Source organism: Vigna angularis, chromosome 1, assembly GCF_016808095.1.
Source record: "Vigna angularis cultivar LongXiaoDou No.4 chromosome 1, ASM1680809v1, whole genome shotgun sequence".
NCBI lineage: Eukaryota > Viridiplantae > Streptophyta > Magnoliopsida > Fabales > Fabaceae > Vigna > Vigna angularis.
This window is the reverse complement of record NC_068970.1, coordinates 33,763,933-33,778,528: the sequence shown is the minus strand read 5'-3', so window position 1 is coordinate 33,778,528 and position 14,596 is coordinate 33,763,933. Positions and strand designations below refer to the sequence as shown.

General features: G+C 35.3%; 1 pseudogene; it reads left to right on the top strand.

Annotated features, from left to right (window-relative positions):
- The first annotated feature begins 11,211 nt into the window (after nucleotides 1-11,211).
- On the top strand, nucleotides 11,212-14,250 carry LOC108321406 (uncharacterized; annotated as a pseudogene).
- The last annotated feature ends 346 nt before the right edge of the window (nucleotides 14,251-14,596 follow it).

Below are 14,596 nucleotides of genomic sequence, written 5' to 3'. Positions count from 1 at the left end.
AGTTCATATATATATATATATATACATATATATATATATATATGTATACATATATATATATATATATGTATACATATATATATATATATATGTATACATATATATATATATATATACATATGTATATATATGTATACATATATATATATATATATACATATGTATATATATATATACATATATATATATACATATATATATATATATATATATATATATGTATATATATATATATATATATATATATGAAATTGTATATTTAGTTATTCTTAATTACTACTCCAATAGTATCTCAGTATATTTATCTTTTCTATAAGTTTAGTAGCACCTGGTCTTATACCAAGTGTTCGTCCTAAGCAAGTGTTTGGTCTTACACCAGGCACTCGTTCTATCTCCTTAAGTTAAACTTCTAATACGAGCGTTCGTTCAAGCCCTCTAAGGTTCGCTCACTATCGTGTTCAGTCTTTGACTGACATTTGGATTTCTTGATACTAAACTCAATTAAACTAAGTATTCACAAGTGTTCGGTTTCTTCATGTGAATCATTCTAAGTATTAGTTTTGAATGCCTTGAAATATCCTTATTCATTGGTTTCATTCTGGAGTCTTCGTTCTTGGTCTGGTCTTTTTGATGTTCAGATGGAGTTCTCAAGAGTCAGTTCATCTAATTGGCTCAGCGTTGTAATTGACGTTCGTTCCATTCGTTTCTTAGAATATATGATTGTGCTCATTATCTTTCTCAACCCGATATCAACCCTTTGTTCTTAATCTATTCCGAAATTTGAGATCTCGCGATTTCGCTCTACGTGTTCGGTCTCATTCTGAGTTCGGGTTGAACGTTCGTTATTTAGAATTAGTATAAATCTTTGTACGAGGTGGTTAAATGAGATATTTATTAATGAAAGATGAAGAGAATGTGATATGGAAATATTGTGGATTATGGACGAGCGTTCCGGGGAAGAACGACTCATGTATGAATATTGGAATTTGTAAAGTATGACTGTGGGCATGCTAAGCTGGTTGTTCATCCTGATGTTCCGTGAGTACTCGTCTTCACGTAGAGGAGGGTAGGTCATGTGTGGGAACGACAGGAGGTCCTAGTCCTTAGGGGTACTTTGGACAGATAGGACTAACCTCGGGTGGCAGCTGTTGAGGGCATCCTAGTTACTACATCACCCGGGTGCACGAACGCCTGTAGCTACGCAGATTTCATACAGTCCGGACAGTCAGTCTAGTAATAGGCTTTGTATGATAAGTATGATGAAATTTGTCTTATGTGTTGAATTGTTTGAAATGTATGTTTATGCATGAATTAAATTACATAAGCTTACCCTGTATTTTTCCTGTCTTGTTATGTTATGTACGTCCGTCTTGTCATTGCAATGATCATCCATGTGGATGTGAGCAGAAGGAGACATACTGCTGGAAGATACGCTGGAGGAAGAGAATCTAGTCGAAGTTGAGGTTAAGATCGAACCGTAGGACGTTCGGTCAGTAGTGTAGTTGTGTAGTGAGATGGTCGTTCGATCACCTTCCCCTTTTGTATGTACAATCGTTCAGTATATGATTTTGTAAACCGTTCGGTTAGTTTTGTATTGCTGTATAGTTTCAATTTGTAACTCTTTCTGTAAAGGCCGTTCGGCCAGAACCGTACGCTCTCCTTAGTGTAAGACTGAACTGAAATATTATTAAATGTAATTATTCTATTATATAGTTTATTGCTGTATTTTTCGGATGTTACACCATTTTAGAGTAAACAATGTTTTGAAAACTTATAATTAAATTATTTTAAAAATTTAAGGTAAAATTAAAAAAAAAAATACAAAAGTTTAATGATAAAAATATGACAAGATTTTTAATGACCTTCTATTACTAAAAGGTGTGAACACAACTTGAATAATACATCTTTTCACTTAAGGAACCCACATTATTTGAGTGATAAAAATTGCACAAGAAAAATAATCAATATTTACTTTCTTTTGCTTAAGTTGTAGATTGACACTTGAGTCATAAGACATGTTATTTAAACATTATCTCAATGTCAAAGTAATGTATCTTTTGGGAGGAGAGGAAATTAATTTTGTATCTTCTTAACTGAAGTGTCTAAGCATACCCAACTCTCTATCATGTGCTAACATGTGCTATCTAGGTCAAGACTAAGACTGTCATCACTCAAACATCATTCAACACTAAACTTTTGAGCATTACTATAAACTTGTTTTACACTCCAACTTGCATATATATTATTTCAAACCAATTATGACGGTTGAAGTAAGTTTTTGTTCTTCAACTAATTCATATAGATAGAGTATATAAAACTCTTATCTCAAAAGAAAGGGACAAGAGGAGATAAAACCAGCTATATAAGAACAAAAAATTTATCTATATTAACATTTTAATTCGTCTGTCTTACATTTTCTCTCTACATTTAATTTTAACTCTATTTTTTAGACTCAAACAAATTGTTTCTTACATTCAGTTGGACAAGGATTTTTGTTTTCATACAATAAATGCATTTTAACAAACAACTAAAATTAAAGGTATAGTTGGTTTGTTTTGGATGTTTTATTGTTGGAGATAAATGCTGGCGGCCACAATATTGCACTTGCAAAGATCTCAAACATCTTGATATTGTGATTGAACTAGAACTTCAAACCATTATTCAAAGCCTTGATTCAAACACTAATTGGTATATGAAAATATTTTCATGTGATATATGATCATGTTCGTGTGGACAGTATTTATTCAGGGAAAAACATAATCTAAGTATACCTTTCTACCTCATAGAAAATTGATTCAATCCCAGTTCAATGATAAATGAAATTGGTTAAATTAGTGGTCCTGCCAACATATTCAATGAATGTCAGTGTCCTTCATTAATTTCACCTCTGATTTCAGGTTTGACCAACAGTGATGGTAACTAAAAAATCTCTTGCCAAGGAGTGACATCATTAGCATTGTGATTAATTTGTTGGATGAAAGGAAGATGCAATAGCATCCAACAAAATTCCTCTGCACTCTGGTGGGGTGTGTAAGAGGGTACAATCAGGTATCAGCACAAAAAAGAACCACAACCACACTGGTTTAGGACATTCACCAATGATAATTATAAAAATCCATGAAACATTATTGTTGTTTTAATGGTCAGACTGCACCTCATCCTGACACTATGTATTGGTTAGTGGCTGCCACTTTATTATCTAACTCTATTCACCAGAGCAAGCTGGCAATGATGCCATGCCATGTGATGAGATTGCTAGCTTTGCATCATCTACATTTCACACTGTTTATATTTATTTTAGTGGTAAGGAATATAAACTGTGGATTAATCTCCATTTAAGTCTGACTAATTTTTACTTTTCATACAGATTTTTATACCATGTGTCTTCATAAACCCCTTAGAAAACAAAGAGTAAATACTACCTCAAGACAAGCGTGCCCTATTTTATATTCTTCTCTCACAAAAGCATAACCTCCATGTTAGCTGAGGGATGTCCATTGAATCAGATGGAAGAAACAAAACATAAAAATGTTGTTTGCATGTTATGTACAGATAAGTTCCTACATTGCTCAATTATTTCTTAGTTTTGGTAATCGTTGTAATCAACACTTGTAGAAGATCAAATAAATTACTATTTTGTTTAAATTAAAATAAGCTTATCTTTTTCTATTATTTTTCCTTTTGAATAGATTTAAGAGAGAAAATAAAAGTTAAGAGAGAAAATAAAAATAAAAGTATGGTAAAACTAATGAAAAATAGTTCTACAATAGTTATATATTAGATTAATTCTAAAGTGCATGTTAGATTAGTTTTACAAAATTGATTTAATATACGCTGATGTAATATGCATATTACATCGCTTATACAATATATCCAATATATATTCATATTAGATTGGTTCGGGACCAACCATCTAATATCTTTAACTAAAAAGAAGAAAATAATATTTTCAAAAGTGACCATACAAACGAGAGACACTCCTTCTAGAGAGTGATCATGCAAAGGTGAAAAGAAGAGAACAATGAACCACCATGGACTAGCACCAACGAACTAGCATTAGTGAACCACCATGGAGAACACTGCACCCTAACTATAAAGCATCGTGGACAGTACACTTAGTTAACTAGGAGACTTTGTGAAACACTATGGGATCAACGACACACATTCAGTAAATCAGTAACGTCATGATTGTATTTCATTTGTAGAGGAGATGAGGAAAGCACCAAGCCTTGAGAAGAGACAACTATAAAAGAGGAAAAAACAGTAATTTGTTGCATTGATTGTTGAAGAGGGGCCTTGAAGAGGAGAATAAGCTTTTTGAAGCATATCGTGACAGCAGTAGAGCACGACGATGGTGGTAGTGAGTGGTGAAGAGACTAAAACTTCGTTATTTTTTTGCAACAAAGAGAAGATGAAATAATGAAGGCAGGAGAGGGAAGACGAAGTTCAAAAACTAAAAAGGATTTTCGTGCTTTGTACTGAAAAAGACATATTAGATAAGTTTTTTCCTAAACCGATTTAATATATACATATTATATCGATTCTTTCTATAACCGATCTAATATGTACATATTAAATCAATTCTCCCTATAACCAATTTAAAATACTTTTAAGTATTTGCAAAATTGTCATCACATTTTGAATTAAATCGGTTTCTCTACAATTGATCTTACATCTTTTTATAATATCACCATTTTCCACTAGTATAAATAGATGACACGATAGATTTTTATAACTCTAAATAACATATTAAGGTATTAAATTTAAGTTTAATTTAATGTTACAAAATCAACTTAGTAAGATGTAATTTATCTATAGTTGATATGAGATCTCCAACATTATCATTATGTAATTTAACTACTTCTTATGCTTTCTTATTTACTTACTAAAGGCATGTTTAGTGTAAAAGGAATTTTTTCTTCTATTAATTAAAAATGTTTAGCTTTTTAAAAAAAAAATCATATACTTTACATGATAATCCAATCTTAAATCATGACACAAGTATTATCTTTTCTTCAGAAAATTTATTGTTTTTTTAATGCATTTTTAGGTGTGAAAACATATGCAACTCCATCCAAAATGGGCTTTGGTGAACCCCATGATAACACTGACTATAAAACTCAATACACCTATGATTTTATTTTGTAATTTTGTGTATTTTATTAATAAATGTCGCAGTCCTTAAATAACTACAAGTCCGGTAATAAAAACAATAACACTAATGGGACAAGTATAAAAGCAATAAGAGGAACCAAATCTTTAGAGTTAAAAACAGTAACAGGAACTAAATCTATAAAGCTAAAACCAGTAACAGGAACAGAATAAGACTCGAAACGAAATCAATGAAATTAAAAAAACACCTTAATTTAAGTTTATCTAATAAAACTCCCCCATAAACTCAAATTTTTCTCTTTCATCCCTTACCGAGTTTACTCTTTCCATGAACAATCATATTCCTTACTTTTCTCCAGTTCTTCCCTTTCCTTGTGGTCGTCCTCTTTCTTCACCTTGGCCAATGTCTCCTTTGCTTTGTTTGTCTTTCCAGTAACCTTCACTAATTCTTCACTCGACAGTCTTATTAACCATGCCTCAACCATGGGCTACTGTAGCTTCGACTCTTTCATGATTTTCCTCTTTCCATCTACCACTATCCTCATTGCACATAACATCATTGTTTATGTTTCCGCACATTTCGTTTTTATCCACTTCCTCGCTAACATTACCAAACTCCTATTTCTAATTGTTTTATGCCAATTCCCTCCACACTTGGTTCTTCATGCTAAGACTTTTTACTTTTTTTTTAAGCATCTAATTTAGCGTTCTTATAGGCTTTTGCACCAAACTAGGCATATTTGCCTATATTACGTAAATGGGCAAATTTTGACCAAATTTGAAGTCGTGGGGGCCAAAACGACTTCAAATGAAGAAGTCGTGCCCCCTGCACGACTTCACACTGTTCATTTGACCAGTGGTGAAGTCGTGCACCCCAAAAACGACTTCTGGGTCCTGTAATCGATTACAAGATCCTGTAATCGATTACACAATGTTGAAATCGTGACCCCCCTGCACGACTTCAGTGTAATAGGCAAAAATGATACTGGTAATCGATTACGACACTTCTGTAATCGATAACCAGTGTTTTAAGTGTGCAAGAACCACCCTGGTAAGCGATTACAAGCTTGTTGTAATTGATTACTAGTGTGTTGTGGTTGGTTTATGAAAATTTCTATTGTGTTGTAAAGCATTATTTGAAGTTAATTATGTGTAATGATTTGAATATTTGTAAGCACACATTGTTGTTGATGACATTGTGGTGATGTATTGTTATGTATAGGAAGAGTAATTAATTTAATGTGAATAGAACAAAGAAAGTAAAATCATAAGACAAAATCATAAATGAAATTTGTAGTCTTTTATTGAATTCAAAATGCATTACAAAAGGAAGAAGCTTAAATTAAAAAAAAAAAACGACAGTACACATTGAAAGACATCTAGGAAGATGATCCACCATGTGGACCAAAATGACGACGGAGATAGTCAATGTCGTGCTCCACATGCTCAACTCGAGCATCAATAGTATCAAAGCGGTCACCCATGTTCAGCTCCAATTGTTCAAATCTTGCATTCATGCTTTCATTGAGTGTATTGAAGTTGTCCCCAACAAATGTTCTGAGATCGTTGATCTCCCTCATGACGTCATCAAATGAAGTAGTTTGTTGTTGAACAAGTGGTGGTGGTGGTTGTAGTTGAGGAGGTGCTTGATTTTGACGTTGAGGTGGAGGAGGAGAATTTCTGTGAACCCATCTGTTGTCAGCGTTTCTGGTTAATCCAAATGACTGTATCACTCCTCCTGATATTGTGGTATGCCTACTAGGTGGGACAGATATTTCATCCTCCAATTGAATTTCAAAATGTTATAGGATCCTGGTGACCAAAATTGGATATGGTAAAGGAGCACCTGGCCTCAAAGCCTTCTTCATCCTATGTCGGATGAGATGGGTCCAGTTTATCTGCTTTGCCATCATTATTATCCACATTAACATAATATCTTCCTCGGTTGCCTGTGCAAAGTTAGAAACACGTGGAAACAAAACACGACATATAACATAATGTAATATTCTAGCCTCAGCTGTCATATTGCCGGCTAGAATTCTACTCGTAGGAGGATTGTGTGGCAAACAAATCAATTGTCTTGCTACGCGGATATTGTATTGATCGACCTAATCCTCAAATAATTTACCTTCAAAGTTCAACCCAACAGAGGGGAGGTTGGCTATGGAAGCAAAAATGCTGGGTTTGATAATCATTTTGACATTGTTGTCCTCAGTTTTCATTGTTCCATTATCAGAAAATTTGAGGTTACTATAAAAGACACGTACCAAATTAGGATAATAACGCGCAACATCGCAGACAAAATCATCCAATCCCATATTTTTCAACATGCCAAAAAATTCAAAACTGTGATCTTCGAAATATTGGTCATCTAGGTGTTTTGGGTCAATGATTTGACGGTCATTAAAAAGTGAGAAATACCTTTCAGCTAGTGCAGGAGTAGAAAATTGAAGATTTTGGTGTGTTGGAGTCGGTGACGGTGGTGGTGAGGGTGAGCTTTCAGGGGGTGAAAGTTGACGGCGGCGACGTCCCACAGCTGTAGAATATGAGCCTCTAACTCTTTGCCTCTTTGAAGATTTCGCCATTTGAGATTTCAATCAGTGCAAATTGAAGAGAATTGAAAGGAGAGTGGAAAAATGTTGTTTAGAAGTGAAACTAGTGGAAGAGGAAGTGATTTTTGAGGTTGGAGAGCTGCTGAAACCGTGGGGAGGTGCTGCAGATCGAGTGGGAATGAGTGTGTGTTTGTGAGGAGAGAGAAAAAGTTGAATTTATAGGATAGGGTTTGGTTGGTAATCGATTACAGCAAAACCTGTAATCGTTTACAGGGTGTATCTGGTAATCGATTACAGAATAAACTGTAATCGATTACTAGTGTCTATTGGTTCAAAATTTGATTTATTTGTTGCTTTAGTTTTAATTCAATGCATTATATATTAAGATTGATTTATATATATATATATATATATATATATATATATATATATATATATATATATATATATTTGTTTTTACATGATGTGCAATAAGAAATGAAAAGGATAAAAGTTTCTTATGACATAAATATTTGTGATTAATTAAGAAAATATAAACAAAGTACATAATTATAAATAAATTGAATTGGAATCTATCTATGTCCTCCAGTCCCACATGTTGGTCTTCGTCGTTGTCATTGGCCTCGCCTTTGTTGTTGTTGTGGTGCGGGACTCTGCGTGTGTTGGTCTTCATCACTGGGATGACTTTCAATGGACTGTTGAAGGTATTGGAAATCAAGGGTCGGTCGATACACGTTTTGTGACGAAGAAGCGTGTTGGTATGAAGATGGAGTCATTGTCGAGGTTGCAAAATAATTGGAAGGACCTCCACTAAAAGATGATGGACCTCCACTGAACGGTGTTGTCGGTGGAAAGGCGAAATAAGAGGTTTCAACCTGAGGATATGTTGATGTCGGTGGGATGTGTTGTTCGAACCTTGAATACGGAGATGGATGTTGATAGTTGAGATGGTCAGAAGAAGACCTTTGTGGGTCATGATATGGTGGTGATGCACGATATGCAGATGGTGGTTGGAACTGTTGTTCGTGCTCCATGTCATACTGCTTAATACAATGTTTGATTGAGGATCGCAAGATAATAAGGCTTTCATAATTTAAAAGGTGGGAGCAGATTGTATGAGTTATATACCATTGCATGTACTCGGATTCATCGCGCAAGTGACCATTTTTTTGGAATGGAATACCGTTAAATACACGATTATGACGGTCATTCCATAATGCAATCCACTGTTCATGGTGTTCTTGCCAATTCCAATCTGCGCGTCCTCTCATATCTTGTTTATGTTCCTCATCTATATTCATTGGTGGATGGGGGACATTTTGTCGAAATCCAAATTGACGCATCACACGGTCTGATTGTTTGTATTCTACAATAGAGAAACATATCAGAGGCACAACTGCCCGACAAGTAGGGGGCACTTCGACTGGAATGATTTGACAAATGTCATCACGTATGTACGGTGTCCATATAAATTGACATATTGAAGTTTTTGTTTAAAAACAAATTAAGCCACATTTAGTGCAAAATAAATACATCAACATATGTCAGAGGTCAAAAATACCTGTCTAGGTGATAGGTCGTCTAACTTTTGACGAAATTGTTGTACAGTTGTCGTATCATGGAATATTGACTTTGTTGTTCGACACCATCTTTTCGCCAAGGGAAAAACTGCACCATAAGAAATGTCTTCTTGTGTGACTTCAAGTATTTGTGGGGAAATACATGTTATTCTTTCCCATGCCCAGCATTGTAACAAGATCATGCACCCTCCGATATTGTCTTGGTCAGCCCTAGTCCCATAATCAAGGGCACGATACAAGCAGAAAAGCACTGCGGATGCCCAGCTATACTTTGAGACGTTCTGCAGGTTAGCCAAAAGGGGTAGATACATCAAATGCACCATGCTTGCAGATGTATCTGGCATCAGGATGCTGCCAATTATCATCAACATATACGCTCTAGTGTATTGTTGAATAACCTGATCTGTGGCATCATGAGGCAAATGGCGAAATGTGTTATTCAGCCAAGACAACTTAATTATGTTGCCTTTGACACTGTTCTCAGGAGGAACATCTCCTAGTAGTTGTTGACGAAAACATGTTAGAGGACCACTACTGATGCCAGTGACAGCATGACCTTCAATTGGAAGCCCCAGTTGCAGTGCAACGTCTTCCAATGTAATAGTACTTTCACCAAGAGGGAAGTGGAAAGTATGAGTCTCAATTCTCCACCTCTCAACCAAAGCAGTCACTAGCTGGTGATTTATTTCCATATTTGACGCTTTCAAAATATGGGTAAACCCCGCTGCCTGTAGAAGATTCATGATTCTTTCATCAAGTTCATTAACATGGTTTGCTATCCAGATTGCATGTCTTCGAGGGCAAATAACTCGTTCATTGCCTTCCCAAATTGCCTTCACAATGTGTTTGTCTTGAAGACGTAGAAGGGACATATCAACGGGAAGTTGACGTGCAGAAGTCATTTCGAATATTTTTGTTTGAAACTGGGATGTAAAACCAATGAAAAAAATTAAGTGGTTTGTGATGGCACAAACAATTGGAAATCATAATACAATGGTAGTAAGGTTCCCTCCACCAATTTATTGACGAAGCATTGATGCCCATACAAACAACTTCACGTGCTTGACAAGATGGGATGCACAACAACTATGACAAATGAGTGGTGCAACGTCAAGGAATCTTTAAATCTGCAGAGGTGAAGAGAGGCATGCATAATGAATAGGAAAGCATGCATAATGAATAGCACACCTAAGATCAAAGGTCAAAGCCTAAGGTGAAGTACATATGTAATACTTCAATTAATAATCCAAACACAACGTTATTATCATTATAATTATTATAAGACCTTATACATGGCCCAAAATGTTTTTTTAAATTAAATGTATCTAAGTTTCTAAAATTATTTTTGAATTTTTAAGCATTTTTTTAAAGTTAAAAACTAATTTTTGTAAATAAAAAAGGATGTCAATAAAAATAAAAATGGGAAAAGTGAAGTTGTGGGGAGGGTACACGACTTCATTAGGTGAAGTCGTGTCCCCCTGCACGACTTCACTTTTTCCATTTTTTTTAAATTTAAATCATATTTCAAAAATTTTATTTTTACAAATTTGACATTATTGAAATACTAAATTATTTTCATACATCTAAATAGTAAATTATTTATTTCTTAAAAAGAAAAAAAAATATTCTCTCAACATCTATAAGTAATACAAAAAACGTGTCATGAAAATTAAATGATATATCATACCACTGCCTATTACTTTATACGGAATCAAATAAATGTAATCCTATACATAGCTTATAAGTTATTGAATGCATGCAACCCTATACATATATGACACTGCTCTATTGCCCAGTACTTTCCTACTTCAAACCGTAACACCTACAATGCACAAAGTAACCTTCACACTTGAAATTTTATTATATATATGAATCTTTCAGCAATCCATCTTCTTATCTAAATTCCACTACCAACAAATCTCATTCTACTCCAATCTTATTTTTTTCTCCCACACATCTATTTCCTGATGGCATCGGGGAACTTTGCACCATCTTCATCATCGCAAATCATTGACGAACAACCTTTGATATTAGATAATGTTGATGAATTCAGCACCGATGATGAATTAGATAACATACTTCAAGATGACAACAATGACGACGACCGTTGTTGAATCGAAGCCCAACATTTATGTTATTCGTTGTGTGGAATACCACAACGGTTGTCAATGGCGTTTGAGGGCAGCTTATAGCAAAGTCCATAAATATTGGGAAATCAAGAATATCGACTGACAACATTCGTGTTTCTCAACCATACTATCTCAAGATCATACAAATCTTGATAGTACTCACATTGCCGCGATCATATCAAATTCAGTCCGGACAAACCCCTCCATTCTAATCAAGAGTTTGATTGCAGATATTCAAGCTCGATTCAGATATTTTGTGTCATAAAGAAAAGCTTGGATCGCTAAACAAAAGGCTCTTGCTATGGAGTTTGGAGACTGGGAAGACTCTTATAACCACATGTCGAGGTGGTTGCATGCCGTGAAGGATGTGATGGAAACCCATTTAGGGCATTCCATTCAAAGGAGTATCAACTTAAGCTAAGGCTAAGAAAGGGAAGTGAAGAAGGATTGTTAAAGACTCTTTCTTAATTTTATTTCTCTAAGTCTTAGTAGGATTCTCTTTAATATGTTTATATGTGTTTTGTAGGGTCTAATAAAGCTAGGAGATCATGAATCAACTAGCCAAGAAGCTTGATAAATCAAAAAGCAAGGAAACATCAAGAATGGAGAATCAAGATTAAATCTTCACTTGGATGCATTATACAATTTTCTAGCAAGCTACTCTAGGAAGCCCAATGTGTGCCATATTCTAGCAGCTTTGTTGAACAAGAAAGAAGCCTAGCACCAGTGGAATGGAGTTTGTGCTCAGTGGCTGAAACTGCACCAAACTTGTTGTCCACGTGCTGCTAGCTTGTTGCTCACGTAGCCATTCACGTTTCTTCACCAAGTTGATTGCTTATTGTCCACGTGGAGCTTCATGTTTATTCACCCTTGCACATCTAGCACTTGCTTCCTTGCATCATAGCTAACGTAGCTAAGTGTAGGCGTGAACCAGGAGCTTTGTTTCTCCTTTAAATACCTTGCTCCATTGCTTGTAACCCACCTTTGATTTGAATGAAGAATTATTTTCTGTTGATGTTGTCCAGAACTTTCTTCTTATTGAAGGTCACCGAGAGAGAGCTTGAGAGTTTCCTCTAGCCTCTCTCCCTAGCTAGGCTCCATTACTAGCATATCTCCACCCATCCGCATCACATTTCAGCACCCAAATCTCTGCCTCCATTTCACTTTCCAATTCACAGAACACCACCGTTTGAAATTGTGCTTCAGTTTCTCCTTCACCGAACCACTATTTCATTCCACTTTCCTTTTACTTCAACCTTATCTTTATCACCGAGTCATTACATCTTCTCCAATCGAACCATCGAACACCTCTTCAGAGTGGCTTCCACACTTTTCTGTTTCCTCCAATCATCTTCAACCCATTCCGCTGCATTGCCGAAGCACCTCTTCCATTGCTGGGTGCTTCTATGGTCCAAGTCAGAGGTGAGCTTGGTTGATTTGTTCCTCCACCCGAATCAGCCAATTAGTTCTTCCATCAGGATGCAAATCCAGGTACAATTTTACAATGCACAGGTTCTCCAGTGCAGATTGATGGACAAACTGACAATAATTGCTATATTATGGAAAGAGTTTTCTGGTCTTTCGGTCCTTGCATACAAGGATTCAAATACTGTAAACCCATTCTCCAAGTTGATGGTACATTTCTAACGGGTAAATATCATGGAACTTTGCTCACCGCCATAGCTCAAGATGGCAATAGAAATCATTTTCCATTGGCCTTTGCCATTGTAGAAGGTGAGACAAAGGAGGCCATGATATGGTTCTTTCAACTACTTCAAGAACATGTTTGCCCTCAACAAAATATTTGCATCATCACTGACAGAGGAAAGGGTATCCTATCAGCCTTAAGATCAGAAGAAGTTGGTTGGGAACAAGATGGTTTGAACTCTGTTTATTGCATACGTCATCTAGCATCCAACTTCAACAACAAATTCAAAAATCATGACCTCAAAAAACAATTCATCAATTTAGGTACTACTACAAACATTTTTAATACACTTTTACTTTTATAATTTTGTAACATTATTCTAAACTTTATATATTTATTACGTCATTACAGCTTACGAGGTCAAGCAACCAACTGTCACGACAAAACTTACTGCATTAAGAAACCAATACCCACAACAAGTTGATTGGATAAATAAAATCCCATTAAAAAAATGGTCTCAGGCTTTTGATGGAGGGAGAAGATATGAACATATGACCACTAATCTTGCTGAGTGCACCAACTCCATTTTAAAGGGAGCACGTTCATTACCAATATGTGCTCTCATAAGAACAACATTTGAGAGGACACAATCATGGTTTGTTGAACGAGGATTAAAGGCGAACTATATGCTACAAGCAGGCCACCAATTTCTTGAACAAATCGCCGACATCATTAGGAAAAATCAACAACAATCCACATTTTGTCATGTTCATCGCTACAACCGTGAAAATTCTGAATTTGATGTTCAGGAAATTTCAACACCTCATCAATACCGCCCTGTTCCACTTTCCTATAAGGTCAGCCTAAATGAATGGTGGTGTGATTGTGGTTACCTCCAGGCTACTCGTCTCCCATGTCATCATGTCATTGATGTTTGTGCATTTTCGCATATCCCACTGACCCAAGTAATCGATCTAGTATACAGTCTTAACAACATTTTCAAGGCATATGAAGTACAATTTCACCCAATCCAAAATCAAGATTATTGGTCTGCGTATATAGGTCCAAACTTCATACCAGATCCTAAAATGCGACGCAAGGCATCCGGAAGACCATCTACAAATAGGATTCATAATGAAATGGATCAATCCAATCCAGATAAGCCAAAAAAATGCTCTTACTACCGCAACGAAGGTAATCATAAGGGAAATTGTCCATTTCGTCATTAGTTATTTCTTAATCTTACCCAATTGTAATCAAATCGATTATTAATATATTACTATTAATATTTTTTATTAATATTTTTTTTCTCTTTTCTTCAAATTTGTTTCCATTCATTAAATAATAACCACAATTTCTTTTTTCGTATAACACAAACAATACATAAAATATGTAAACTGCAAAATAATTTTCATAAACCAACCAAAACACACTGGTAATCGATTACAACAAGCTTGTAATCGCTTACGAGGGTGGTTCTTGCACACTTAAAACACTGGTAATCGATTACAGAAGTGTCGTAATCGATTACCAGTTGCATTTTTGCCTACTACACTGAAGTCGTGCAAGGGGGTC